The following is an 8172-nucleotide window of genomic DNA, read 5'->3' as shown; positions in this document are numbered from 1 at the left end:
TCACTATTTACACTATATACTCGTACTACCTAATATTTTTCACATCTATACTTTTTACATTTAATTTTAAATATAGTAGTAACATTCACCATTCTGCATACGTTTGAAAATACATATTTCTTCCATCTGTCGATGTTTGTAAAGTTATAAAGCTGAAACAGTCGTCAATAATGATTTCAGCTTTTTAACTTCACAAAAAATGAGTATCATTCTTACAATCTATGGTTAAACCTCTCTAATATCATCATCATTTTCTTTCCGCATCGAATGGTGCATAGGGCACTGAATTGGTACACCAATTGCAGCGTATTCTGATCATTTTTGTCACATGAAGGTAAGATGACCATTCTTTCGCTTCAGGTACTAGCTCAGAAACTATGAAATATTCTAGTATGAAATCACCCTTTTAAATAAATTTTGCATATCAACCATGTCGGAAATCGAACCCGAGACCCCTTGCATGGTAGGCAAATGCGCTGACCATTACACCACGAGGCCGACAAACATGTGTATGTATATATCGCAATGTCTAATATCAAAACTACTTTTTTAAAGTCAGCCGGCTTACGTAGGATCGTCCCTTGGCAATGTGCCCTTATAAATTCACCCCGGGGTAGGCCGACGCTTTAATAATAAAGCGGAAGTGGATCTGTTTCATGCGAGCCGGATATTGAATCTGTGGACTTAAATAAGAATCCAACCTCACGCAGAGCCTATGTGCTGCTTCTCTATGTTTCATAAATAAGATACTAAACTATTGTTAATTTATTTATAAATTATAATTTCAACTTTGTTTTCGTATTATTTTCTATTGATTTCAATGGTACTATTATTTTTTATGATTTATATTTTAATATTTATGTCTAATTGCGTTTAATATTATCTTCTTTGGAAAGTTATTATTTGTTCAATATGTTTATGTTTTGGGTAACATGTATACAAAAAAGCGTTGTTTATTTTTTTAATTATTACTTACTATGTTTTTACTTACCTGTATATTTTTTTGTAAATGCCCTTTGGGCGTATTGTAAAATTAAATAAAATAAAAAGTAAATAAATAAAAAAATAGTTTATGAATAAATTTTAAGGATTTTCGTTGAAAGAGTTCAGTTTTATTTAACGGTTTTTTTTTGTTTTTTTTTCACATTATGAACAATAATTATTAATAATCAAAATAATGTGACCTCACTGGGGTTGCCCATGCCGAGGACACTCAACAATGTACTTTTTTTTATTTTTTACATGTGAGAACATACAAAAAAGACTAAATATACAGATAAATATAAAAATATTTGCCTAGTTTTAAACATTAAGTATTTATGTTTATATTTAATTTCTGTATACCTTTATTATTTATATTATAAAACGCACATAACGCACCTTTGTGACATATCAAAATGCTCTAAATATACTATAATCCAAGCTTCCTAGTTTGAGATATGTAAAAATATATTTGTATTCATTGTTCTGTATACGTCATCCCTTACTGTTTTGACGACACAATCTCAACTTTTCTATTCTACGGTAATTTATCAAAAAAATAAGTGGTTAAATTTAAAATTGTTTTTTTTTTTTATAATAAATAACCACAAAGTTAGTTCTTCAAATATAAAATTCACATAAATTGATGTTTATTCAAGTTTTTTCATTTTTATATTTAAATGACTAACTTAATTTTGAAGTGCCAGATGGTGCCTATTGAAAAGGAAAATGAATTTTCGAGGTGATAAATTATCGTATAGAAGAAAAGTTGAGGTTATGTCGTCAGAACAGTAAGGGATAGAACAATCAATCTTTCATGTCTGTTCCACCCTCAAGGATAAAATTCATGATGGAATAATGTTTAAATTTCAATAATGTAGGTTTTTTTTTTTTTTTTAATTACTTACAATTTTTAAAACCCCGTTAGGGTTACATTAGAAATTTAATATAGTCTAGTCATTTTATGTCTCGTCTAGTCTAGTTAGTTCAGTCATCCTTAAAACCCACTTGTTCTCTAAATCATTTGAATAAATCCGTAGCACGTGACAACAAAATATTTTTTTTTTTTTTTTTTTTTTTTTTTTTATTTATTAATAAAACATATAAGACATAAATATCATGATATTATATTCCCAGGAGTTGTACGAGAAAACTCATTTGGGACGGTACATAAAAAAAATAGTACATTTCTCGTAACAATACATAGTATACATTTAAACAATAAAAATTTAAACAAATTTTAACAATCTATGAACTTAATATTAAAAAAGGAAAGAAAACATTTAAACAATCTGTGAACTTAATATTAAAGAAGAAAATAAAAACATTTTAATTAAATTACAAATTTAAAAGCTTCAATTAAATTAACTTAACAATAGAATCACCATGTAAAGCGCCCTTGAGGTATTTTATTACGAAAATGGCGCTATATAAGTTATCCATAATAATAATAATAATAATCATGTCCTTTTTCAGATTGATTTTAAATTTGTCTCCAGTAAAAGTTTTCAAGTAGTAAGGTAAGTCGTTGTAGTGTTTAAGTCCATTATGTAGTATTTTTGACTGTCCTGTGTTTGTCTTTGCTTTTTCAATATGATAGTGTTGTGGTTGTCTGGTGTTATATTTGTGTATGTCAGCATTTTTTACTAATATTATGTCGTCGTCTTGTATGTTTCCCAGTGTTATTTTGTGCACAATTTTTAAGGTCTCAATTTTAGTCAAGTAGTTTATGTCAAACTGGTGTGTTTTTTTGTACAGTTCAGTCGTAGAGGTCAGGTAGGGTAGGTTGTATGTTAGTTTAAAAATTTTATTTTGTTGTCTTTGTATTCTTGTTATGTCTGTCTTGTTACCAGTTCCCCAGAAGGCGATCATGTAACTCAATTTACTTTTGACATAGGCTTCGTACATCATATTTTTTTCCTTTCTTGGTATAAAATCTTAGTTAAAAGCTTTACGAATATATTGGGTTTTTTTTTCGAATATAGCAGATAGAAAAATAAGGCAAAAACAATATAAATGATCAGCGTAAAGCTGTCTTGTGTGTATTTTTACTCAACAGTTTCGATTGCGTGGATTTGTTTGCTATGTACGCGGTGCATTTAAATCGTTCACTTCCAAACCCCTCATCAAATCACAAAAAAACCTTTTATGTAGTCTGATAAAGAGTTAGGAAATCATATAAACAAAATTAACAAACCATCACACCGTTTCAGAGAGGATAGAACGCCATAGCACTCTGTCTTTGCATACAGACATCGCTTCCTCTATATTCAAATTCATTCCTCTACATACATGTGAAATAACTAGTGATTGACCAGTTTAGATAGTGTAACGTCCCTTTGTGAGGAGTGTGAAAAATGACAAATTTTGATCAAATAAAAGAATTTCAACACACAATGTATCAACAGATTTCAAAGGTTTACAAAAAAAATTGAACCTTAGTTATTTCGAAAAATTAAATGGTGTCTTTATTGGTTGACAGCTTCGCTCTGTGCATTGTGATGAGACAATGCAAAAAGTGAGCCGAACAAATAAATGCAGATCAAATCCATCACAAAGTATATGCTATTCACCAGTGTCGCTCAACCAGTAAATATGAGAATCTCCAAAATATGAACAATAATTATGTCCAACCTTTACACAAGATGTGTGAAGAATCAAGATAAAAAAATAGGATTCAAAATTTAAATAATCTCGGATCCTCCATAATCACTGTATATTGCTAATTAAAATATGTAGACCAGGTAATTGCAAAATAACAAAGGCATTTTCTTGAAATTACAACTTTATTCTTACAAGCAAACATTATAAAGTTTTGTGCGTTTACTTAGCTAAATATAAAATCTAGAAGTCCAAATTGCAAATGATTTGGAAATTAAATAAAAATAAAACATAAATATTTGATTTTTGACACCAATCTTCCACGTTAAATTCTTAAAATCTTCTTTGTAGACATTCAATTTTTTTTGTTTCAAATAGCCAGAGTATTTTGTGAAAAGTTCAAGGTTTTAGAGGTACGTCCGGCCAACATTTTAGCGTAAACCACAGCTGTCCGCGTCATTCCTCTTAATAAAACTCATACCGACCTCATTGTCATCTTATTCGTCATCGGGTTAAACAATTCAGATTTCATATACAAAACTTGACGTAAATTGTCAAGATTTAGACAGATGTAATGATAATCCATTATTAAGATGGTAATATACCATATATTTAAAATATATTAAAAAAATAAAATGGGGTTTTAAGGAAGCCTATAATTATGGACAAAAATACATCATTAGATTCCGTGTTCCGGCAAATCGAAACGACAATACGATTACAAATTCAATTATATAGTACTTACATGCCGTAAGGCGATGCTCCCTAGATATAACAAACTATATCTTAGCTATTTAAAAGTTACACGTTTATTCATGAATTTCGCTTGTCACGGGCGGTCTTTGCTTTTCAAAATGCATGGTCTGACGTGGTATTGCCATACTTGAATTTTAACGCAACAAAAAATATTATTTGAACCCGCGCTTAATTACGCACTGCTTAAATGGGGCAGGATGAAATATAATCGTTACAATAGATATAGATAAAAGACTGAAAGATTTAGAATGTCCAATTATTGTAGCTTGCCCAACTCTTGATTAAATTATGTGATCAAAAATCGTTTCAAATATTTATTTATTTATTTATTTATTATCATTATATTACATACACAAAATTATAATTTATGTAAAGTTGCTTTGACTGTCTAACTAGGGCTATTTACCCCGTTCTAAAACAGTCAAAAAATATAAAAAACAGTAATCAATTTATAGAAACAGTTATAAAGATACAGGACAAAGTGAAAAACAAAGTAAAAAATGGAGTAAAAACATGGTAAAAAATGTAGTAAAAACATAGTAAAATTGTAGTAAAAACATAGTAAAAATGTAGTAAAAACATAGTAAAAAATGTAGTAAAAAAAAACGTAGCAAAAAAATAAATTATTAAAACAAAGTAATAAATGCAGTGAAAACATAAAAACAGAATACATAGTAAGAAACATATTCAAAGTCATAATAAAAAAAATGAATGTATGTTGTATAGCAAAAAGCATATTTAAAGAAAGAAAAAAAAAACAGCATATTAAAAAATAAAGTAAAAGATGTAATAAAAATATAAAAAAATAAATACATAGTTAAAACAAGTTAAAAAGTCATGAGGATCTTAAAAATTAAATACGTCATATACTTCAAATTTCAGAGTTATAATTCGCTAGAGAAGCCCTTAAGCTCTATTGCATAGAACAAAAGCGTTCTATATTTTTGGTTGGGTGTTTAGTTAAACAACAAACGTGTAATGGACGGTTTCGGTTTGCACTTGCAGTTATCGACCTGAGTATATACGGCCCGTTGTATAACTGTCAATTCTAGCTCACTTCGTGGTTGATAATCATATAATAGTTTTGGCCTAAAGGGGCGACTCTATTAGCCAGTGGCGTATTATTACACTAAGGTTCAACCCCTTATTTGTGAAATAATTACTTACGTATTTTTTTTTAAAGAATACGTATTTTGGTGGTAATTTCTTTGCGTTTTTAGCAAACGCATAATGAGTTTTTCTGGATTATGAGTATTCTTTTCCGACATTACGCATTACAGCGTCCACCATCAGCGTTCAATATCAACTCTATAATGTGACGCTGTAACGCAATTCGAGACGTTGAAAAGAAGTACGAACGACACACGGCATGATACCCCAGAAAAAGTAATTGCGCATCTTAAAATTTGCATACTTGGTCTTGTTATGATTTCACACATCTTTTGTGTTTTAATTATTATGAATATTCCAATACATGAAGGTGCTGGATATGAGACAACTGTACCTAAAAGAAGCACTTACACACTTCTGGTCGAACAATAAGGAGAGGTCTCAGCTGAATGTCCGTACAAGGTTTTCCCAGAGCATGAATTATGTCATACCCTAAACCCGTACGACTTTTGCTCAGAGACATCTCTCATTTATCGCACCGAGAGAGTTCAATATTTTGGAAGAACGTATTAAGCTCTCAAGGACAAAAAATATTTTCAAGAAAGGAGTTAAGGACTGGATTTTCCTTAGTGGGAGTGATTTGAGTAGGAAACTCCTTGATGATTTTCCGAATGTTTGAGTTTACTGTTTATCATACTGATGTGCCGTATATATGTTTTTTAAAATTATTTTTTATGTTTCTAATCCTATATTTTGGTGATTTACTCATGTGTCTGTGTCATATAATTGCTCGTCCCATCTCAACACAGGACTTTTAGTCCCATTATTATTATTATTATGGATAACTTATACAGCGCCATTTTCGTAATATAATACCTCAAGGGTGCTTTACAAAGTGATTATATAAAGATATAAATTTAATTTTAACTTTTTAATTTAAGAAAACTAATGTTCTTTGTCACCACATGCTAAGAATTTATTCAAATTATTTAGATAACAAGTGGGTTTTAAGTTTCTTCCGAAACATCACTTCACTCTCACAGCCTCGCACCTCTGCCTCTGCTGGGAGAGCATTCTATGCCGTAGGGCCTGCGACCGCAAATGTGCGTTCGCCGAATTCAGTGCGCAGTTTGCGTAGAGGTATAATAACTTTTCCTTTCGACATATATGTAGCTCATCTAAGCGTAATACGTATGTCAGCTAGTTCATCTGGAATGCAGAGTTCCCTTAAATATTCTGGAGCAGAGTTGTGCAGTGACTTAAACATAAGCCAACAGAGTTTGTATTCCACCCTCTGTGGAAAACGTAGCCAGTGTAATTCCCTAAGTAGTGGAGTGATATGACTGAACTTAGAGATTCCAAAAATAAGTCTCGCTGCGGCATTCAATACAGACTGTAGGCGAGTCATTTTATTCATTGGTAGACCTGCGTAGATACCATTACAATAGTCGACTCTAGATAATACAAACGCATTTATTTATTGACAAGCAGCATCAACTGGCAAATTTTGTCTCAAATAATGTACAATAAACTTATATATGTAAATAAATAAATGTTTGCTTTCGACAGCATTCAGTCTGAATTCGTTTTCGTTCACCCTTTCATCCTGTCTACCAAACTCTTATATTTGACGTAGTTCTACACTATCAAACAACTCGCCCAAGTTGTTTGACAATATTAAATTTCGCAAAACAAGATAAAACTCCTGTCTCGCTGACTGTGATGTTATTTGATTTTACAAGAATAGAGTGCCTTTGTTAGTAACGGTCAGACAGCTGGAAAATACTTTAAAAGTGTAAAGGATTCAGTTTCCTGGCAGCAAACTTTTTAACATTTAACTTGGATTTGACGATCTAGATTTTCTAAATAAGTGACAGTTTTTAACAGTTGAAATAATGGATTAAATTTATTTAATTAATTTTTCAAAAAAAGTGGTTAATGAAGAGCATCACCATTTGTATTTTGTATATATGATTTATTTATTTATGACAAAATACAAGGTTTATAAACTTTACGTATTACATTGCATATTTTATTTGTACGAAATATTCCCAATCAGCAAAAGTGCTGGTATGAGGGGATATTTTATTTTTATTTTATTTTATTAACATAAACGGCAAATCTGCCTAACCTAAAAATTATACAGCATATTCAGTAGAAAGTTTAAATAATAAAACATTCTACATTAATACAACAAGAAAATCTTATGATTACTTATGATCTTATGAAGTACTTATGTACTGTTTCATACAGCTGGGCAAAGTGAACAAAAAACTGTATATATTATGAAATGCATGAATAAATTAAAATAATTACCATTCACCATCTTTGAAAAAGTTCAAAAGGTTTGTTCTATAGGAACAATACTCTACACTAAACATATCAGATACGTGGGAATAACTATTGCCGAGTTCATGACGTCTATTTAATACGGCATTACAAGTATACACTTTATTATATATTTTATTTTATTTTATTTTATTAGGGAAATCAACAGTTCTACATACATATTTTTAGTAAATAAACAGATATAGTGTATAAGCTCAGAACTAATAACAGATTTCCACATAGTATACAAAGTTAGTAAAGAAAATATATATTACATATCAAATAAATACATACAATTTATACATATAAAAATGTTATTTTCATGTACCTACTCAATAATCAAAGATTTTTAAAATATTAATTTTAAGAACATTAAGTTACTGTAAATTGGGCGGG

The 8172-nt window shown here is 30.0% G+C and overlaps 1 long non-coding RNA gene across 1 annotated transcript; it reads right to left on the bottom strand.

The window, feature by feature from the left end:
- Nucleotides 1-3748: 3748 nt before the first annotated feature.
- Nucleotides 3749-4437, bottom strand: LOC148285299 (uncharacterized). The gene is made up of 2 exons (XR_015822453.1): nucleotides 4328-4437; nucleotides 3749-4235 (listed from the first exon to the last, which is right to left on the bottom strand). It is a non-coding gene; the product is annotated as an uncharacterized LOC148285299 (long non-coding RNA).
- Nucleotides 4438-8172: the final 3735 nt, after the last annotated feature.

Source organism: Micrasema longulum, unplaced genomic scaffold (assembly GCF_059751315.1).
Source record: "Micrasema longulum isolate JH-2025_06_02 unplaced genomic scaffold, ASM5975131v1 h1tg000044l, whole genome shotgun sequence".
NCBI classification, from domain to species: domain Eukaryota; kingdom Metazoa; phylum Arthropoda; class Insecta; order Trichoptera; family Brachycentridae; genus Micrasema; species Micrasema longulum.
This window is presented reverse-complemented; position numbering and strand designations above follow the sequence as displayed.